The sequence below is a fragment of the Meleagris gallopavo genome, chromosome 2 (genome assembly GCF_905368555.1).
Source record: "Meleagris gallopavo chromosome 2, MGAL_WU_HG_1.1, whole genome shotgun sequence".
In the NCBI taxonomy this organism is placed as follows: domain Eukaryota; kingdom Metazoa; phylum Chordata; class Aves; order Galliformes; family Phasianidae; genus Meleagris; species Meleagris gallopavo.
The window spans coordinates 102,471,141-102,494,547 of NC_139405.1; the positions used below are offsets into that span (position 1 = coordinate 102,471,141).

General features: G+C 36.8%; 1 pseudogene; it reads left to right on the top strand.

The window, feature by feature from the left end:
- The window catches only part of LOC146545106 (uncharacterized), a 130,529-nt pseudogene that overhangs the window by 105,648 nt on the left and 1,474 nt on the right, over positions 1–23,407 (top strand).

Consider the following 23,407-nt stretch of genomic DNA (forward strand, 5'->3'; position numbering starts at 1 on the left):
CTGTACAGTGAAGGAAGCATTTCACACATAACACAGTTTAGCATTTCCAGATTCAGTCAAGCCTTTTTGGAAAATTCTAGAAACATAATGAAGAGCCTTCTCTCCTCATACATTGTAAAGTATATATTGCTAATTATATCCTTCTTACAGAATTCTAGATAGAACTGTAATAATATCTTTATTTCATTCCAACCCATAGAAATCTGATTTTCTCTCTCAAAAATATTAGAACTTGGACTTTTAAGTAAGATTGCATGAAGGCATAAAAATTGGTACTGGTAGTAATGGCAGTTGTGATTTCATTTCTCAGGAGCTTCTGTGGTCATGTTGCACTACATATTGGCTAGGATATATAATATTCTATCACCCACTCCTCTTGAAACCGTTTCCTCTTCTGTAAAAGAATTTGGGATCCTTGGACCAACATACAAGCAGGCAACTCTACAGTCCAATAATACATACTTTGCTGTCTTTCCTTTATTAGTGCAAAAATATTTAACAGAAATAGAATTGGTCCTATATGAATAAAGCCCTCACTACAGTTGTAATTAGAAAATTGGAATGTTGCAATTCTAGATTGTATGTGGTCTCTCTGCATCATGAACCATTTCCATGGCAAAAAGTTTAAATCTCCAGTATTAGCATGTAGATGGAGATACCTATGTTCTGAATAGTTGGATTCATTCCTCCATCTCATTTTACATAAGCCACTGAACTGTTCTCATTTTAACATATTCAGTCACTGATGTTCTCCAGGGAAAAGTTTTCAGTCCCATTAGCTACACAAGTCCCATTGGAAACCAATATCCTTGAAGAAATCACTCCATCATACCTCAGCTGTGCAACTCCAAGAGCATCTGCAGATCCCATCCTAGCTTGTGATAAAAATCCAGTGATTACCTTTAAAGGCTTATTTCAAGTTGATGACTGATATCAATGATTTTCCAAGTGAAAAGTTGTTAGTTCTCCTGCTGGGGATAACTCACTTGCTGTTCCTCTGCTTCTTCATTTTCCCCATCCCAATTAAATAACCAACCTGGTGCAAAAAGCAATTTTGATTCTTTTTTTCCACTGACTAAATGAAAATGGGTTTAATTAGAGCAACCACTGCATGCCATACATAGAGCAGGCACATCAGCAATAGCTTGATGTATTAACATTTCAGAAATCTCTAAAAGTAGGCAAAAATGCTGCCCTTCACTACTACAATTATTATTTAATAGCTTACTTCATCAAATGCCATGTAAAGGGTGAGAAAATCATATATTGCACTGTGAGGGATTAGTGTTTGTCAGTCATAAAAATAGACCTAAATCCCACAATTCAGATGAAGAACCAACTCACATGACCCTGCTCAGAGTTGGAAATGAAGCCATTGTATAAACTGCAACGTAAATTTACACTTTATCTCTCAGTATAAATCTCATTGTTCTTTGTAAGTAACATTACCTTTACTTTTAAGAGGGAATAGTTCCTACAGCAAGTTCATGAAAACAGTTCAGAGCTTTTCAAAATTGTCAGCTTAAACCCAAAAGCATATACCATCAGGTGTATTACTTGAGGAAAACATCATACAATGCCATCATAAAGCTTTCAGGTGCAAGGCATATGAAGGATGCTTTCATAGAGCCATCCTGAGTTTTTCTTCTCCATTTTCAATAGCATGAATCGATGGTTAGATCATGCAGAACCAGTTCAGGTATCTGTACATCTATCAGATAACCATGCCAGTCACACCACAAGCCAACCTCAACCTTAAGGGGGACATCAGACCTGAACTGGAAACTTGTAAATCCCAAGATACTTCTGAATACTTCTAAATCCTGAACAATATATTGGTTTCTTCTGGAATCAGATGAAATTCTGTGGGCTCTAAAAGCCTGATATCTTCCCGTAGCATAGCTAAAAGGGTGCTGCTTGGCTCTAGCTGCCTCAGAAGACTGATGTGGGTGATTAACACCAAGAGGTATTCATGAAACAGGCAACAGCTGCAGAGATAGAGACAGAGCTCAGCATGGAGCAGGCGTGGGAGAGGAAGTGTATTTAAACTAAGCTGCTGAGTCTTCTGAGAGCTGTTTCTTCTTTTCTAGAAACTGCTACCACTGCTGAGTGAATTCATCAACTGAATGAATAATGGTAGAAACCCTGAGAGGCGGAGGTACAACTGAGCCCAAACTACTTCCCATAAAGCTCTATTCAGTGACTGTTTGTCTCATTTATTACTACATAAAATATCCTTCATAGGAAAGTGACTGACAATTATACTTTCTCCATATATCTTTGTACTCTGTGTAATCTTGACAAAAATAGGTAGCCTGTATCTTCAGCCTTCTTTCAAAACCACCTCCTTTCTTTTTTTCAATTACTTAGTGAAAGAAAACATCGTTCTCCTAAATTTTTCACATTACTCTTTCTAAAGGGAGCCATTTCTTATTTTTTCATTCATCATTGGAAATTATGTCAACCTCAACTGGAGAATAAATCCACAGCCACAGTATTGCCGAAGCCAGAAGTTTCAGTTTGCCAGAAAATGGGGAGATGGACCACATCAGAAGCTGAACTGCCTTCTGTTGTCATAGAAATCAGGTGAAAATGATCTCATTTCTTGATCTTGCTGCAGGAACAGGGAGAATCTGGCAGTGGGTTTCCAGGACTCTGTGGTGAGGGCTAGGCCAGTCCATCACAATTCTCTCACTGAAACTGGTTTTATGATACGTCCCGTTACCTGAATTTTTAAATCTCTGAGGTGGCACAGTCAGCAGACAGATATTTTGTTCTCAAAATAGGAAACACACTATTTTCTATCTTACAATATGTTTCTCTTTTCTTTCCATTGCTGCTTGTGACCTTCTGCATTTCCACAGTGCTCTCTGTTTTGAACTTAGTTTTCCTGTGGCTTTTGCCTGTCTCTGATCTCCTCGTTTTAGAGTCTATGTTGTCTACATCGCTTGATTTTATACGTTTTCTTTTGCTTTCATTGAGAACAGAAGGTAAGGTGATGTACTAGACAAGTCACTGCACTGAGGTTTAGAAGACTTGCATTAAATCTGGCTCAGGTCCTGAACTATACTAAGTTATTTCATCTCCCTGATGTCTCCTTGTCTGTTCAACTGGAACTGTAAACTGCTCTGAGCAGGGACACACATCTGTTGCTTATGTTTGTACAATCATTAGGAAAAAGCTCTCAACTGCACTTGCTGTCAGCTAATACCATTGATGTGCAGTCCAATGACACCCAGACAAGCAAGGCTTTGCCTGCACATTAGCCATTCATTTCTTCACACAATGCACATCAAAAGGATATTACACCTTTTTAAGATTGCAACATGACCCAACTCCTCCCTCCGTTTACTTTTTGTTTCTGAACATGTCTGCATCTCCCCAGGTGGCTGTGCAGAAAGTAAGATAGGCATCAAATTTAATCAAAAGTGACTGCAAACTTCAAAATTATAAACAAAAAAACTTCATATTAACAACTAGTAAACAAATTCCTCACTGCAGATATCTACAAGCAGTAATGTATGCTTTTTTTCAGGGTGACCACTGAGAATGAGCTGATATGAGCTGATAGCAGCTATTGAAGCCATGACTCTGATTAGCCCAGCACTTCACATAAGCTAGCAGCACACGCAGCCCCTTGGCAAGGTTTATTAGCTAGGACTTGACCCAATGCTTTATTCACATGGGTTCTAGCCAGCTAGGAAGGATTTGTTTGTTTCCTCCTGCAAAATATCATATAAATAAATTTCTAGTCATTCAGTACTGCAAAGGAAGTTCATCTCGGCCCCTGGTCTTTTAGTATAGCAGTACCTCAGTTTCAAGCAACAAAATGGTGGGTATCTTGAAATGCAAAGGAGAAAAAAAAAGAATACTTCCAATTAAATTATGCAAATGTGATAGGAAGTTAAATATTTAGATTTTTAAGAATATCTTCAAAATATCTCCCCTGAGAATAGCAGAGTCTGAACTACAGGGCCTAGTAAATATATTAATTTTACAGAAGATTCCTAGGATTGAATGCAGCACACATTTAAATGGGCCGTGACAAGTAATTCAAGAGTTTCAGTGTACCATATGACGTATTTTATTTTTTTATTACAACTGACATGTCAACAGATTTGAGAAAAACATTTTTTTGTAAGCACAGCTGCTATCAATTTGGATAATGATAGTCCATCACCATTTTTTGTGTGTACAAACAAAGGGAGTGAATGTTCATGCAAAAGAGGGAGTCTGTATAATTCCCATTCATAAAACATTTGCAGACTGTACAGGGTCAAGACAAAATTATTATTTGAGCTACTGGCCTCGGCAGTACAGATGCAGAAATAGAATACTTTTCTGGTCTTGGTAAATCTAATTTCTGTGAACTCTGTCCTCATGATATCATATACAAATAATAAATAGACACCCTCACAGTTCCTATCACAGTAAAAGCATATCTTGTCAGTGTAATCATTCACTGTATATTTCCACTGCTCTACCTTTTTTTTTTTTTTTCCCCTCTCCATTTCTGACTTTCTCAGTCTACTCTCCCAAGATCAATGGTGTTCCTGTACGATCGTTGCTAGTGGTTGCTTGCTAAAAAAAGTAGTTGCATAAGCTAATTTTCTTTCCTTCCTTTTTCATTACTCTGCAGTGAAGGTTTAAGATTCGTTGTCTATATCCTTAGTTTTAAGGCTAATGGTAAGAAAATGTGAATATTGATGACACTTTCTCATTAGCACAAATCTGGGTTTCCCCTGGCTCACTTCAACTACTTAAGCATTATTTTAAAAGGTAATTGTTTATTTATGCAATTGCTTTGTGAAACTTCCGACTGCTTGTAACCATCATAGATTAGAATTTTTAAATGAAATACTGATCTCCTCCTTTGCTTTTTAACGTGCAGAAGACATGCAACAGTATGTTAACCAAGAATAAGGAAGTCATTTTTTGTTACATTAAAAACAATTAATTTGGGCCATTAATTTAGATAAATTTTATAAAATGATACTAAAAATTAAAGTTTTGTGTTATATAAAGTTCCCAGTCTTCCTGTAGTCAGATTAACTCACTCTGACCTTGCTGCCACATCTTCTAAGATGAGAACTGCAGGTGAAGGAAAATCTCTTCCCTTTCAAGTTCCAAGTTTTCTCATTTTCACCCAAAAACTATTATTTCAGCACATTCAGTATAGAGGGGAAAAAAAAAAAAAAAGAATTGTGCATAAGGGAGGACAAATTCATCTTACATACAAACTGAGTTACATTCATTATGTTTGTAACTCAGTTCTCTAGTCTTTCTTATTTTCTAAATTAAAATGTTTCCACCCATTTATTTTTTCCTTAGAGCACCTCTTTTCACAGAAGTTACAGATGAAGTTACCTGAAAAACACCTACTTTTAACCATGCTGCACACAGTGTTTGTGCAACAAACTCACAGAAGTCTGTTGTGTCTTTCCTGCATGGAAAAAATAGTCTATGACATTTAAAATAATGCTACTGCTTCTAATGAGGCATAACTCAGCCTACAACAAGCATCTAGGGACATAAATATACAGAAGTGGAAGAGATCTTTAAAGTTCTGAAGTACCTTCCTCTTCAGGTGACCATGTCATATAATCTCATTAAAAATGTAATAAATTCCATTATAAAATTATTTCACTTTTTTATTCTCATAGCTCCTGTGGGAAGAGTACTTCAGTACTTCATGTCTCTGGTGGTTAAAATCTTTCTGTTAATATCCAGACTAAATTTAACTAGGCCCCGTGAGAACTTATTTGTCTTTTAAACAACTTTGGGCTTTAGTTTTAGTTTATTTTTAGTGTGGATGTAGCCTTTATTTTGAACAACTATAAAGCAGAAAAAAATTCCAGATAGAGCTTCATTATGGTATTTTTAATGTTGATACACTTTCCTGCAGTATTTGGAAATGTTCTCCTAATCCATACAGTAAATACTTTCATGTTTTTGATGGATTCATCATTCATTTTTGCTCCCTCAGTTATTCTAAAATCAACTTGTACTCCCAGACCCTAATTTTCTTTTAGCTGTTCTTGCTCATGAGTGTCCAGTTTTTGCAAAAAATTCATGCTACCACTTCCAGCAGACTTCGGTTTACATCAAACACTCATAATCAGCCCATTTCTAGCACAGAAAAGGTCTCAGACAACATTAGCTATGATATTAAATAAGATGTATCTGGGAACTTGTCTTCAAGAAACTCCAAATGCAGTTTCTCTTGAGACCAACACATTCACCCTCAGAACAACCAACTGCTATCTTCCCCTTTACTTGACTACCTAAAAACTACTTCAATCTCTTTCATTCAATTTAACTAATAATTTTCAAGCACTGATTTTATCCAAGCATATTTTAACTGTCTGTAATTTGTTTCTGCATCATCTGGATAAAATATATACAGAGAAAGGATAGACAATAATTGGGTTGGACATTAAGAAAAACTTATTATCAGAAAGAATGTTGGACACTGAAATGAGCTGGCCAGGGAGGTGATGGTGTCATCGTCCCTGGAGGTGTTCAAGAAATGTGAAGATGTGGCACTGAGGGGACTTGATTAGTGGGCAGTACTGACAGTAAATGGATTGTTGAACTAGATGACTTTCAGGTCTTTTCCAACCCTAATGATTCTACAAATTATCTCCTAATATACATCTGATTTCTGGATGTGTAATGTTAAGTAAGGTGAAATTGATCCTGTTGTCTGAAATAGTGTTACCCACTCAGACGTTAAACATTCAGAATATATCCTTGTTGTCTATAAAACTATACATCCACTACAGTAAGATCTTCTTATGACAGTGTTATTGCCATGGAATGAAAAAAGTATACTGAATTATTCAAGGGCATATAAATTCCTGTCATTGATAGTTTAACAAAGGAAAAACAAATTTGTAAATTTTGTGGTATTAAAGAAGGTAACAAAAAAAATTAGGGTACTGTAATGTTTTTGCAAAAATCATTTCACATTGACTCATTTTATCCATAAAATTGATCACAACAATATTATGTTTTGCTTTAAAAAAAATACTGGGGAATGATGCTAAAGGAAAACATGCAAAGTATTGTTTAGAGAGACACTAAAATTACAGAATCACACAGGTTGGAAAGGACCTCTGAATCCATCTAGTCCAACTCCTCTGCCAAACAGGGACAGCCAAAGCAGGATGCCCAGGACCATTTCCAGGTGACTTTTGGAGATCTCCAAAGAGGGATACTCAGCAACCTTTCTCAACAACCTTTTCCAGATCTCCAATTGCAAAAATTGTATCTAAGCAAAAATATTTGAAATCTTACGATCACTTAAACACTTATGCACTCAATCAAATTATTGTGACAATCAAGTTATTATGAATTATATATGCTTGTCTGTAAAACAAGACCTGTCCATGTAAAAGCTCTTAGTCAATGGTAAAATATATTTTTTCCTCAGCTTGATCCAAATGTGCAAGAAAACAACAGGAAATCTTCTTCCTTCAAGAGACAGATCTCAGCATTCATATCTTTGTAACAGACTTCATATCTAATGAACCACGTTGTATTATCTAACACAGAAACACCAGCTGTGATCCAAGTTTAACCTTTTTCTTGAAGTCTTCTTTCTGAAGGAATGGTTTCTTTAACATCTGAAAGAAATCATAGAAGAGTAGTTATTGAATATGAGCCAGAACAAAAAAGTTTAAGAGCTAATTGTGGCCTCTTAAATTCCATTTATTCAGATAAAGAGATAATCTTGTCTTTAAAGATACTGTGATGAATTAATTTCCACTGACATTAAGACCTGCCCAAACTCAGTGGTACAGATCCAGGAACATAAGCATTGGTTGTTTAGGTAGATAAATGTGGAATTTGTGACCTACTTTAAGCATACAGAAATCAAAATGCTGATCTACATTCTGTGCATTATTGGAAACAGAATCCCAAAGGTATTAATCCCAGAAAAAAATTCCACTGCTACCTCTGATATTAAAATTAATATGATTACTGCTTTTAGTACAACAAGAAATACCTGAGAACCTAACCATAAGCATTAGTATTTGATTTTTCAGATTGTTTAACACTCACAATGTTTTGGCAGCTAACACTCTTAGAAATATTGCATAGGCATTGATCATTGGCTAGCACATGAGAGAATTTTTTGGTAGGCAGTATGAACAAGACTGCACAAAGTTTGGCTTCTTTTGCTCAATGCCACCTGTCCCCTGCAGACTTTCTATCTTCAGATATTTCCACATGACCTCATGCTTCAAACTAGGACAGGCAACACTCATTTTCCCACCATGAAAACATTACTCTGATGGTTTGCAACACAGTCCTTATATTATTTTAGACACATTTAAGCAGTAGTAGCTCTAATGTTTTTTACTCAGTTGGATCTCAATGGAAAATATTGCACAGGACAGTGGAAGGGAGAGAGAAAGTGTGTACAGCACAAAGGAGGGTTAAGAGAAAAGATACAGAAAAAAGAACAGTATATGTTATCCATTATTTCTTCAAAATAATACTAGGGATAAGACTAGATGTTATGGAAAACAAACAAACAAACAAATCTCCATCCATTATCTTGCAATGGTCCTTGTATCTTTCTTCTAGACACCACCTTTCACACCTACACTGAGATGCTGTATACCTGCCCTGCAAAATTATGGAAAGCTAGCAATAACTACAAAAGCTACATAATCACACAAGAACTCTGTAGCACATTTACTGGACTTGTTTTCGCAGGAAAATAAATCTGCTTCAATCAATGTCATCAGAAAAATGAGTGCTGAAGTACAGTCACACAAAGAAGTCTTACTTCTCACATCTTGAGCAAAATTCAGAAAAAAAGGTTGTCAGAAACTTCTAACATGCTCCTAAAATGGTTTTTCATGATAAGCTCAAATTGCCCCATGACCATTTCTTCAAGCTTAAAGGTAACCTAGGAAATGCCTTCTGAGATTTACTGTACAGGTATATTATGTCTTCCATATAGTATATACTTCCCATATGCCACAGCTTATGTATGTTGTGGATCTTACCAAAGGAGATTAAATTCATTGGTTTGAATTTCCTTCTACTTCAGTGATTAGGTGCCAAAATTTCAACCATAAGGCCGAAGAGTTCATGATGGATTCTTAGGCTGTATCTATAACATTGACCAAAATCAGTCCAGTGACTGTTCTCTTCTTTTAGATACATTGGCACAGATTAAAGAACTGTTCCCTCTGATCCCATTATGGTGCCCCAGCAGCTGTAGAGTAGAGAGAGACTCTAGCTGAGGACTAGATAAGAGCACTCTCTTTTTGGCTCCCCTTTTGTGTGTGATATTAACAGTCTCCCTCCTTCCACTCTCTCAAGAACTGGAGTCACCCCTGATTTCAGCCTCCTGTTCCATGAGATAAACTACAGCAACTCTGGGAATATGCCAGTGGCTTCCTAGACAGAAAGTTCAAGTAAGCTTGGAAATGATTGATTAAGCCAATGATGAAAAGAGCATGAGGAAAGGCCAGAAGAGGCGTACTGGAAGGTTTTACCAGTGTAGTTATAGAGCAAAATGGAGCATATAAAGTGAAAGGAATAAAGCTGGAAATATACAGACCTCATTTATAAAGGCGCCGTGATAGATTTGTGTGTGTGTGACCTACTGTGCTGCAGGCACATCTCACACACAGCTTTCTTAGCAGCGGGTTGCATCACCAGCGAACTGGCTGAGCTGCACCATTCAGGCTGCTGCCCACGCCTGTACTCACGCATTTATTATCTGCTCCACTTAGGTAGCGTAGAGAAGTCCAGCTAAAACCAGTTTTTATTAAATATCTTCACAGCTTGAAACTCTTTTTCCTTAAACTCTCTTTTTTATCTCCAGCATCCAGAGAGATTTTATTTATTTATTTATTTTACAGCAGAAGACATCAGCAGTGATTCAGGTTGTGCTACTGTGACTGTCCCAGTTACAATGACTGACCATAGCACAGCTCCTTCTGTGATATTTGCTCCTTCTGTAAAGCTCCCCAAAAAAAGTAATGCAATCTAATGGGAGGTGTTATGTTTCTGTGATACATTTTCAAACAAACATAGAAGACCTTTGTAAAGCAGAGACCAGATAGGCCTCACTGGTACAAACCTCAGATAGCTTCATCATCATCATTCATTTGTACTAAAGTTTAGGAAGGGTGTCTTTTTGAAACACTGCACAAGCAGCTAGTTTTTGAAATATTCACTGTATATAAAACCTAGAACTGAGAATTTATCTTTAAACTATAATGAGAATAAGGCACAAATGAAAATCAGCATCCTAACCTGGACTCCTCCTCTAAATGCTGTAATGTGAGACTGTTGAAATGATGGCTAAATGATTTGGAGTTATATCGTATGCTCTGTGTTTATACTTTTTCAGCATCCTTGAACATCTGTATTAGGTGCTTTTTATTGGTTATAATAAGTTTGATATCTAGGAGTTCATTTGGAGGCTGTTTCTAACATATATGAACCATTCTGAAAAACAAAAATGTGTCTTCAGAAACATATTTTAAAAAGCCATCTAGTGTTAATACAGCTATTAAACATAGGGAACACTCAGTTCTGTGGAGATCATCATGTACTAGGACAAACAAAAGCAACACAGAAAACAATAGAATCACTGATTGCAAATTTAGCCTTAGGAAGGTCAGCAGCATAAAAACAAAACTAGTTTCATTCCAGAAAGTGTACCCAGCGTTATTGGTTTTGGATCATGTAGCTATAAGGGTTTTTTGCTATTGATTTTTGTCTCAGCTTTTACTGTAGACCAGGAGTCAGATGGCTAACCTGCTACGCAAGACTATAACTGCCCTATACATCAGTCCCATTCAGGGCACATTTTCCTAGACATAAAGACTGTTGACTATAGATCTTGTTTTCTGCTCTTCTATGGTATGAGGCCACCCCACAGAGCTCTAGGCTGGAGCACTCTTGGCTATTCTTTGGGATAATTTCCAAATTTCAATTTCTTTTTATATTAACCATCTTCCCTTCATCTGGCTCTAGTGCTTATACTCCAATGTGGCCTTTATGGGCTTTGCAGCACCTAGGGCAATACAGCTTTTCTTTTTGGCAGCAAGCAATAGCCATGGACTCTTTGCCTGCCTTTACTTCTGCATGTCATATTAGTATAAGCTAGTGTAATTGACTGTAGCTGGCATATGTTGCCAATTTTGTTCATCTGGCACAGTGAAGGGACTTCCTGAAGAAAAGCGAATTTTTCCACAGTGTTTTCAAGTCTGCCCATGTAAACTTATAATTGCCTGGAACCTGTATGTTGGAGCAAGGCTCTGACCAACAGGCAAGCCGATCTCACACTGTTTTAACAGATGTAGATGAGCAGATAGTGCCAAGTGAGTGTATTTGCATCAGATGTGTTAACTGAAGGCATAATTTTCAGCTGAAAAGGCTACTTACATTTTAGATACCTTTAGGCTCAGAATTGCTTTTCTTCCTTTCAGTGGATTTTTTTTTTAACTCAACACTTCTGTAAACTTTGAGCTCAGTGATGTCTTGAAGTGGAACAGAGCATTATCACAGTAAAGTGCCTTGTCCCTTTAAAATAAATATGCCTTCACTCTTTTCCCTCTTTTAATTCACCATCTGAAACTAACCAAGACAATCTTCTGCATGCCTGCCGAGCTTCATCTGACGAGGTCAGCAGACTTGTTCTCTGCATTTTTTTCTGCACAACGGGGGTACTCACAATACATTGCAAACCCCCAGTAAGGGTGATACTACATGGATTCTTAAAAAAATAAAGCATGTGTGCCAGTTTGGCTTGAATTCTTTGAACACATTGCTGGATTGTTAATGCAGGGGAAAGGGATGGTTGTATAATGTCTGCATCTCACAACTGTTCCTGGTGCCACATGACACTACAGAGAGATTTCTTTACGAAGTCAGAGAGCCTATTACAAAGGGTAAATGCACTGAATTGGATTAAAAACTGGCTTGTAAAGAGGAAATGGTTTGTGCTGGAAAAGAGCGGACAATTCAGGATGACGAACAGTAATGACAGGGTTGCTGCAGCAAAGCTCAGTATTAATAACACTGACAATGATGCATATTAATAATAATACTTTGTGCTTCCATAGTACTTTGTTTGTTCAAAGTACTTCACAAATATCTAATTAACCATTATCTAATTAAGAAAGACTTTGAAAGGGGTTGGGGGGGCGTGTATGACAATATTTAATAAGTGCCTTTGTTTGATAGTGGCACAAAATAGGAGGAGGGCAGCAGCCACAAAGGCACAGAGCATACGCATTCAAAATATTTTGGATAGATGAGGTTTATGGTCTGATAATTGGCTTATGCATTTCAGCATAGAGAAGTATAAAGTAATGAGAGAAGGGAGGATCAAAACTATCCACAGAGACTATAACCTAAAATGAAGCACAATGCAAACCCAGAATAGACTTGGACGTGATAATGGATAATGCAGTAAATCCCTCTCTACAGTGTTTGGCAGAAGCAGAAAAGGCCTTGGGATTTACATTGTATGTATAATCAGTGTCTTTTTCTGTTAAATAGGGCAGTAATGAGAGTACATTAGGAATAGTGTGCACTTCTGGTCTTCTTAAGCCAAATTCCCTACAAAATGTACCTGTCACAGAGCCCTTTTAAAGTCATCAGAATTACAGTGACTGTAATTTGGCCTCGTATTGTTAGCGTTGATCTTACTGCCAAAGAAATTCAAAACCTAACTGAGATGTCATTTAGTTATAGATCAAACCCATGAGCAGAGAAACAGGTCAGCATCTGTTGAAACTGGTGTCAGTATTCTATCCATCTGTTTGGAAGAGTTAAAGGAGCTCCATCACCTCACACCTCTGTATCCAGAGCAAATGCAGAATTTTCTTCTTCTGCAAGATTATGGTGAGGAGAAAGTGTTAAAAAGGGACATGATCATACAATGGAGCCAGCAAAATACACAACCAAACATGACAGGTGATTCATGAATACCAAGTAAATTGGTATTCAAAGTCATAGTCAACCAAATGATACTTAAGTTTGGAAGATTAAATAACTATCTTCATCATTTTCAGCCCCACCACCACATTCAATCAAATTCCTCTGAATATTGCAAGAACACTTGGTATTTGGAGGAGACAGCATATCTAATGAGTATCAGCTGAATCAACTCTACTTATTATAGAAAGGACATTGCTGATAATGAAAATGCACAGCAAAGGCCACACAAAATGATTAAGGGTCTGAGTGCATAAGTTATGAAGGAAGATTGTCTTATAGAAGAGCAAAAGAGTCTATCTTAGAAGTGTATATGACTCCGACGGGATCAGATAGACACCAGCAAGCTGATTAGAATAGTAATTAATTTCTTTATAATACTGATGTTTATGTTAAACATGTGGAGGTGAAGTGGCTTTCATAAGAAGTGCGAGCAGGATTTATTGGCAGAGATGTTTGTGGAAAAGAAATCCATTAAAAGAAAAAAAAACTATTGAAAACAAGGAAAAATTCCTTCAATTTAGAAGAGTAGTTCCACTAGAAATGATTATGTTTTCTTCACTGTTGGAGGAAAAGGATCCCATTTCTGAGTGAAAAATGTACAATGTTCCAGTTTACCTGTTTTTCTCTCAAACTATCTCGTACTTATGCAGGTTAATTCACACTTCTAGTCATATACGCAGTTAAAATAATTATACCATACAGAAACAGTGGTACTTGCTGGCTCTACCCGCAGCTGAGGTACTAAAAAAAAAAAGTTTTTTTTATTTGAACTTGTATATTTAATCTTTATGAACATCCAAAGCAAAAAAAAAAACCAAGAATCCAAATGTCATTACAGAGTTAATTTTTTTTTTATTAAAAATCTCTAACAAGAAGATAAGAAAAAATATTAATTAAAAGTCAGCAAATTTGAATCCTTTACACCCCTCTTTCATAGTGAATGGATAGATTAAAGAAAAAAAATTCATGCAAGCTTTTTAGGAAAAAAAAAAAGTCAGGTAAATGAATTTGGGACTGTCATAGAAAATTTGATAATATGGTTTCTAAATGATTCATTTGGTAATGTGTGAAGTATGAATTGAGTCTCTAACCCAAGTGTGTGTCCACAAATTTGACATGCACCTGGCATCAAAGGACATCCTGACAGAACAACTTAAAGGTTCTCATCTAGAAGAATAAAATTAAATTAAATTAAAAAATAGCAATTACCACACTGAGAAATTCAGAGGGAGAAAAAAAAATACATTAACTTTTTCACTAGACAAGATCTTAGAAAAATATGACAACTCATACTGTCTTCCATGCAGGCAATGTCATTTATCAAATCCAGGTAAAATGATAGCGAAGCCAAGAATTCAGGCTTGCCTTTAACTTTGTGTTATTTTATTAGACCTCATCCATTTTACATTGTTATTGAACCATATCAAAAGCAAATTTAGCATTAAAATTGCTTTTTGCACAACACAAAGGAAAGGAAGAATTTGGACTGAATGGTTCAGGTCTGGAGTCTGATATTAAAAATAAAACTACCACAGAATATTTTAATGCATTTAATTGTAAAGATGTCTTTCTTGCTACAGCAGCCATAAAGCAGCACAGGCATTATATACTGTACTACAGTATATTATGGCTGTTGTGCTTCAAGGCCAGGCCTTGTGTGAGGTCAGGGCAGCCTGTTCTAGTGGGGTTTTAGTTCCAAACCCATGGGCAGGCATTGGGCAATGATTGTTGGGGTCCCTTCCAGCCCTAGCCATTCCATGATTCTATGATTCTATGATTATCTTTTTAACTGTTTGAACACATAACTGAACTGAAATAGTCAAGTTTTTATCCTAGAATTAGTGCTCAAATTCTTTAAAATACAGACGTACTCTTCTGTGTCTGTACTAGGATATAGGTATGATGTGTTTGTCTCCTTAAGTACATGGATACACATAAGCTTTCACTTACTTAATAAATACTTTTTCCTCCATTTTCTCCCTTCTTTCAGTAAAACAAGTCAACTTCTAAACAAAAAATACAAAAAAAAATTGGTTAAACAAGTAGGTAGGCCATTAATCTTAAGATTCAACTACACCTCTAAGGGTTTTCTTAAATTTCCCAAAGGAATCTTTAGATGTCATATTTTTTAGAGAGACAGAAAATGCTCCAAGCAGGACAGTAAGAAATAAGGTAGTTGTACTCAACTTGTGTCAGGAGAGACTTTCTAACATGTCAACAGCTATACAACTTCATTGAATCATTACTGTAACGAGGTACATATGCACAAAACAATATTCAGATTCCTGACCACTTACTGATTGAGAAAGACTAAGAAAATTGAAACATTTGCTGCTATTTTTGAACTGAAGAATAGAACTCAGGGTTAACAGAAGCATCATTCAAATATAGAGCAATAGGCTGCTGCTAGTCCTATGCTTTTTTAAATAAAACCATTAAGAAATTTTATGTCTGTGTCCATTTGTGTACTAACATGTGGTCTTCTTATTTGTCTTTCATCATTTTCTGTACATCATTCTTCTTTTAAAGTGGAATAAAAATGTTGAAATTTTTCAGGCTAGAAAACATCTCTTGAAGATCTGGATTTATGCATTTAAACGTGTCATGTTCTAAGGGGATTTTAATTTACTTTCATCGTATGATCCCTTTTCACTCCTTGCATGCATACTGCATTCCTACTATCTGCTAGAAGGTAAAGAATGAGAGAAAAGGGAAAGAGAATTTGGCCTGAGGGAGAAAAAAAATTATAGTTTATATCTGAAATGAAAACAAGTCAAAGTGACAGATTCTGAGGTTGTCATGGAGGCCAGGAGCTTCGGAGAAGGATGCTTTCACATTAGTAGTGTCCAGAATTTGCTCCCCATTACCTTTTGGATTTTATAGAATCAGCATTTGTTTTCATAATGCACACTGAAATAGGTGATTTGGCTGAAATTAAGAGACACTTTCAGAAGTTTGACTCCTCTGTCTCACATCATTGTGTTAGTGTCCCTCTGGCTTTCTGATGAATCCGAACAACTAGTTCCTTTGTTTATAAAATGCTACATGTGCCAAAAGATGCACTTGTTTTGTTTTAATGTGACAAAGAGCAAATGACAGTGCTCTGGGGAATTCCGAAGAAATGAAAAACAAGCACAAAATGCTAATGTGTTTCTCCTTTGCCTTTCCAGTTTAGAGAATCCCACACAGATAGTCTAACTGCTATTGTGTTGTAAATAATTTTGACATAATTATAAACTCATATCTGGAGATTCTCTCATACAACTAGCACATCACCTAGGTACTGAATATCTCCAACTACAGAGATTTCCCAGTACGTCTGGACATCCTGCTTTAATATTTGACCACCAGTATGAAAATGATATTATTTGTAAGTCAACCTGCGTGTCATTATATCTTCTAGCCTTCAATCTCCACCATCCCAACTTAGCTTTTTTTTCTTCAGGTTAAGCAAATCAGCTTAATCAGCCTTACTTATCTGTTCTGTTTCATAGCCTCCTAATCATCCTGATGGCCTTTCACCAAATATTTTCTGGTTTGTTTATTCCTCTTTTGTTGGGTGCCCAAAACTGGTCACAGTTCTTACTCATGTTTCATGTGGTAAAATGACAGGAAGGGAGTAAATATTTTGCAGACAATGACACCGTGGCTGTACTGGGCACCTTGACTTCCTTCTCGTGAATATATCTCTGGAGATCTATACTTTCTGATAGAAGGAAAAGCTAAAGATAAAATCCTGTTTATTGATGTGAGAAGAGTTATCCTCCCTCTTTAGTTTTAGCTCCTGATATCAACGACCTGTTATTTTTGTCAGAAGAGTAGAACAGCTGAGTAATTTAAGTTTTATCACCTAAATTAAGTGAAGAAATAATATATTACCTAAACTGGACCATTTAGCTAGCTGACCACAGAGAGTATTAACAGACTGAAATGTAAATACTCCATACTCAGAGATGCAGTTTCACTGTTCAACATGGGAGATAGAAAACTATAGAGCACTGTTTAGTGACCTACAAACACTTCTTGTTTTTATCAGGCAGTCCTACATGATAGATTTACTGCACTGTACAAAACCTAAGTTGAATAAATAAAATACAAAGTAAGCACTTTCTATATCACAAGTTACTTGTTGATTAAACTTTCCAAAAGATAACATTGTGTCTCAATTGAGTACCAAATAACTAAAAGTCCTCTTCCATGATATTTTGTTGATGTTCAATAGTTTCTCATCACTAGGATGTGTAAGGTCAGAGCCCCACTGCTGCATAACTGTAAATCTTCTAAAACATCACTTGCTTTAGTTTTCTATTAGTGACTAGGCTCTACGGTCTCTATATTGTGTTCATTTTAACAGTCCATAGTTTCAACTATCACTAGTAGCTAAATGCACTTTCCATGCTTCCACACACTGGCTTCATCCCAGCACTGTATTCCAGTGGCTTGCTCTGTGTGTGTACATGTGGGCAGAGGGGAAGGCAGGGAGTGAAAATTGGACAGCTTTAGCACACCATTAGAGCATCCAAGCCTGAAGTCACAGTGTTTAACGCTTGGAATGGGATGGTCAAGCAAAATGCTATCACTTTCATCTGGAATCTGGGAATAAAGCCAACTGAGATAAAAAGGGAGAAAAAACTGACTAATCTGACAGCTGTGGTGAAGCGTAGTGATACCAAATGCCAAGCAGACCAAGAATTTAAATACAATACTGCAAATGGAACATGCTTATACTCTACACTGGTGCATACAAACAGCTGGACAGAGGCTATGTAAAAAGGAGCGATACATAGATATTTCAGCGATGGCATCAGCAAGATGAGTCTCACATTCTGTTGAGAATGCCGGTGAGAATCACAGAATCACAGAACTGCAGAGGTTGGAAGGGACTGCAAGAAATCATCAAGTCCAACCCTTCAGTGTCACTTCATGTTATGATTTGAAGTTTTTTCTCAGTTATGAACATTTGAAAGGAATGCCTTCTATCCCCAGCAAGGGCAACAAGGTCAAAGGACATACTTGGAAACCTAAAGGGAATCCTTCAGATTTCTTGATCAACCATTCCCTACAACAGTTGTGCAAGACAGAGTTATATTGTCACAGAATCACAGAATCACAGAATTGTAGGGGTTGGAAGGGACCTCTAGAGATCATCGAGACCAACCCCCCTGCCAAAGCAGGTTCCCTACACCAGGTCGCACAGGTAGGCGTCCAGGCGAGACTTGAATATCTCCAGAGAAGGAGACTCCAAAACCTCCCTGGGCAGCCTGTTCCAGTGCTCCGTCACCCTCACCGTGAAGAAGTTCTTACGCACATTCGTGCGAAACTTCCTATGCTGCAGCTTATGTCCGTTTCCCCTCGTCCTGTCTCCACGTACCACTGAAAAGAGACTGGCCTCACCACTATGGCTGCCACACCTCAGATATTTATAAACCTGGATCAGGTCCCCTCTCAGTCTTCTTTTCTCAAGGCTAAACAGACCCAGTTCACTTAGCCTTTCTTCATAGGGGAGATGCTCCAGGCCCTTCACCATCTTTGTGGCCCTCCGCTGGACTCTTTCCAAGAGATCCCTGTCTTTTTTGTACTGGGGAGCCCAGAACTGGACACAGTACTCCAGATGAGGCCTTACCAGGGCAGAGTAGAGGGGGAGGATCACCTCCCTCGACCTGCTGGACACGCTCTTCTTAATGCACCCCAGAATGCCATTGGCCTTTTTGGCCACGAGGGCACACTGCTGGCTCATGGCCAACCTGTCGTCCACCAGGACGCCCAGGTCCCTCTCTGCAGAGCTCCTCTCCAGAAGCTCATCCCCCAGCCTGTATTGGTGCATGCAATTATTCCTCCCTAGGTGTAAGACCCTACACTTGCTTTTGTTGAACCTCATCTGGTTTCTTACTGCCCAGCTCTCCAGCCTGTCCAGGTCTCGCTGAATGGCAGCACAGCCTTCAGGCGTGTCAGCCAATCCTCCCAACTTGTGTTTAGCTTATAGTTTTTTTACTTGAAAGATTTTCTCAAACATGATTGTCTATGATTCTATGATTTTGTGATTTGAAGGCTCTTTTATACAGTTGAACAACTTCAAGGCTAAAGCAACATTATATAAAAAAAAATCTTATTGTATCATCTCGCAATGTTATTAGATAAAGGCACTGCCAAAAGGCAATCAACACCAGCTTTGATGGAAGAGATGAGTTTGTGACAGTGCAAGGTAGTAAAACAGGCCATATCCATATAAGGCTGGGGATTTGGAGAAGACAATCTGGCATTCAGTTGCCCTGGTAATGAATGAAGTGAAAAAAAATTAAGGGAAAAAAGAAAATATGTAAGTCCCCTTCAGAGTTCAACCCATGACAAGTCTGGTATTTTGCTTAAGACAACAGTCTGAGGGCTCATAATACAGTTTCTTCAGCAGAAATGAACTTTGTAGATTTTATTTTCAAAGGAATGATTTTTTTCTGGAATTTCCCCAGATTTTTCTTTTTCTTTAAAGGAGTCGTAGTGCTATTCCATTTTAATCCTGATTCAGCAAGCACGTGAGACCGAAACCAATCAGATATCTTACCTTGAAAGTTCCTTTAATTGCAAAGGAGGTTTGTGAACATGATCATGCCTACCACAAGGAAATCGGTACATTTCCAACCATTTTCAGATTATCAATTTACCAACTTACCGTCCTATGTAGAAATTTACATGTCTCCCTGTAGTGACCTTTCATCTTTTCTCTGTTTGCATTGTCAAATAAACTTTCTTTCCATCCAATCTATTTTCTATTATATTGTATGATATTCCCCAAAAAGACTTGAATCTGTGTCTTCATTTGAATCTCCCTGCTTGTAATTTCTATCCTTTCAGTGACTCTTTGAGGTCTGTTCTGATTCCTCCATGACATTGGCAGTATCACCTCTGACTGATCTATCACTCTGAAGCTTGTTGTTCACCATACTATTATAAGTTTTAACATTTTTCTCTAGAGCATCCCAATACCTTCCACTTTCTGACTGAATATCCCTCTTAATATCATCTCATTTAGAAGGCCTTCTGCCAGTTTTCAGTTCATATGGTAATTTCTTGAAAAAGACAGTATTAATTAACTTTCCTTTGTTTCGTTATTGTTGTGATTTATTTTGAAATAGAACTGTAACAAAAAAAAATTGGATCTGACCCTGCTTTGACTCTACTGCATCTTCATCAATTTCATGGAAATATCATGAGTATGAAAAGAATAGTAAAACATAAAGAAAAGATTGAAAACTGAATTAACAATAAATATTAGCTAGGAAGCTAAATTTCACCAGAAGTGGGTCCATTTCTGAGCTGGCTGGAACTGATGTTGTTTGATATGAGATTAGTCCCTTCTACCAGAGATCTCCTTTGCAGCTCCCTCACTACCAGAATGTTCCACACAAACCTAGTACAATTTATCATTATAAAGTTGATAATATTTTAAATGACATCAAAGTATTAACTGGGGAACAGGAGGATTTTAGTGCATTTCCATGACACTCCAGAACTTCAAAAGATAATCTTCCTACTACAGACTGTAGAAAAAGTCAGAATTCATTTTATTAAAAGAGTTGTAAAATATTATGTGTTGTTGGGTGCCTTTTCCTTTACACATTTTTCACTGGAAACCCATAAGAGCCCCTCTTGATCAACCCCACTTAAGAACAGATCTGAGCCCATCACTGACGTCTGTGGCACCTCTGTGAAAGAATAACTAAGAAAATCATCAAATGTTGGGAGGAGAGAAAGCTCTGATGCTGTGTAAGCAGTGTTCAACTGATGTGTTATCAACACTATTTCAGCCACAAATCTAAAGCATAGCACCACCCCAGCCAGACATCTTATGATATTCAGCCCTTAACCTTTATTCTTTCCATCCTTCTCAAGACCAACATTGTCTGCTACATCTTAGTATCCTCTGGCCAATCCAAACAAGCTGATTTCCTAAGATAGGACTGGAATGCAGAAATCTGAGTCCTCGATATTAAGTTTTGAACGATGCAAAGCATACTTCCAACAGAAAACACCAAAGGATAAGAAGTTACTCAAGAGTTTGTATTAAAGTTTCAAGGGATGTCATTTCACTGGCACTGAAATATTTTTCATTGTAAAGTTGCTGAGAAAAAGATTGTCTCCTTTTCTTGGCTGTACTACATATGAAAATATTACAGTGACCTTTAGGAAAAGTAAATATATATGATCAGGACTTTTTGCTCAGGATTTTGCTCAGATTTACACTAAAAAACTTCAAAAATTTACCAAAACTCATATCCCAGCTAAAATAAACTGCTGTAAAACCAAAATAAAAACAAAATAAATAAAAAATCCTTAAATAAAAACCACAGATATTTGGGAATAATTAATCAGAACAGCATAGGCACAGTATATTAGAATGTTTTAATGTAAGATATTGGAGTATTATAGAATAGAATCACAGAATATTTAAGGTTGGAAAAGACCCCTAAGATAATCTACCCCAACCATCAACCCATCACCACCACACCAACTGAATCATCTCCCCCTGTGAGATATCTGCCCACTTCTTCAAAACCTTCAAGAACAGTGATTCCCTTACTTCCCTGGACAGCCTATTGTCACATTATGGCAATAACAGATACTTTCCGTACCCTTAAAATATTTTAAAAAATATATCAAATCTGAATATTTTTCTTATCTGCAGGCTGATTACAAGTTCATTAAAAATAGACAAATGTCATATTCAAGAATATTAGTTTGTAATACAAAAACCATTTCCTTCTGTGCCTATGAGGCAAATTGTGGAAAACACAATTTGATTTGATGAGGAAACTTTCCATTGCTCATTCCACCCTTAGGACAAATTCAGTTTCTCTGTTTCAGTCACTGACACCTTAATGTTTTTATTAAATAGCTCACTGCTTATAGATACACCATCAGACTTCCACAAACTAAACATAATTCTCGCTTACTTAAGTTTGACTGAGTTTTACTGTGGTTTTAGTTTTTCTATGTTTGGGTGCAATGCCCTGTGAAAAATATGCTTCGGAATTTTCTACTTAAAAATGTGTAAATCTGGGTTAGCATTTGGGATTGAGGAATGTACTGTTTGCAGATATTTGATATTCGGGAACTTCACTCTCCACTCAAATGACGTGTGCCAATGAATTTCATTATTTGGATTGCTTAACATAAGAATGTTTAATGGAGTTATACAGTATTTGGACTGTAACCAGTTATCTATCAGATGGATTACTGATTTAAATTTTATAACTTTCTTCTTCTCAGAATATGATTCATTTAATCATAAACCTAGTATAATTTTTTTTTATTCTGGACCCAGTTCAGAAAAAAATATGGAAAAACAGATTTAAGCGTGCAAATGTTTCCACAGACTCCTAGCTAAGCATAGATTTAAGTAGTCTGCTGTCACAGAGCCTAAGTAAATCTTGATTCCTGATCTAAAATTTGCTTTTCATAAACATCTGTGAGCTTCAATGCATACAATTGTTAAAGAATAAAAAGTTCAGCTACAAAAGTTACCAACAAAGGGAAAACCTGTTTGAAATTCACCGATATGTTTGCTAATCATTTTTTCAGTATTTGTCCACGTTTGTTCAAATGCCTGGGCTGTGGTTTTTCATCTATTTCAGGAATATTTTAAGCAAGCTATGCAAAAATCTTCCTTTGTGCTGGCTTGTCATACTGCAGGAAGGCTGAAAATGTTTCTTTTTTTCTTCTTCTTTTTTTTTTTTTCTGTATGCCTTCATGTAGAATGTGGAAAGCTTAAATCACTTAAACTTCCTCCAAGGAGTCTCTGTTTTACAAAGAGTTCATTCAGATGTAGCTTATATTTCGGGTGTGCTGTGAGCTAAGATGCCTTTATTCATATAAATGCCACTGCTTTACTAGACCTGGAAAATCTTTAGCTGTTTATACTTCTTTTAACATAAGTAGCTAGAAGCTTTCCATCCCAACATTATTTAATGAGCTATTCTGTGTCTTTGGCTTCTTAGACTACAAGCACCTCCAATATTAATTGGGGAGAAATGGCATTCATATGGAAGCTTATATGACAATCAAAAAGCTTAATGATCTATGTTTTGAAAATACTCAGTCCTGGCTTCAGATTAAAATAACAGTATTAAATTATTTTGGTTTTCAAAGACAGAATAACATAATCTCAATATTCCAACAAAGCATAAACACAGTAAAGATTGTAGTGATTGCTCCACCTTTCAACTCCAGGGCTATATCTGAAGACAGATAACGTGACCTCCCTCTTGAAAGAGAAATTAAATCCAGCAGAAAACCAAATTCACAAATGTGAAATACTTTTGTTGTTGAACAGGAAAAGTCTTCCCTTTTAAAATGTATGAATTGGCGTAAGCAACATCTGATTTTCTTTCTGTTTGTTAGAGAGCCAATAAATAGAACAAAGCATTCCTAGCTA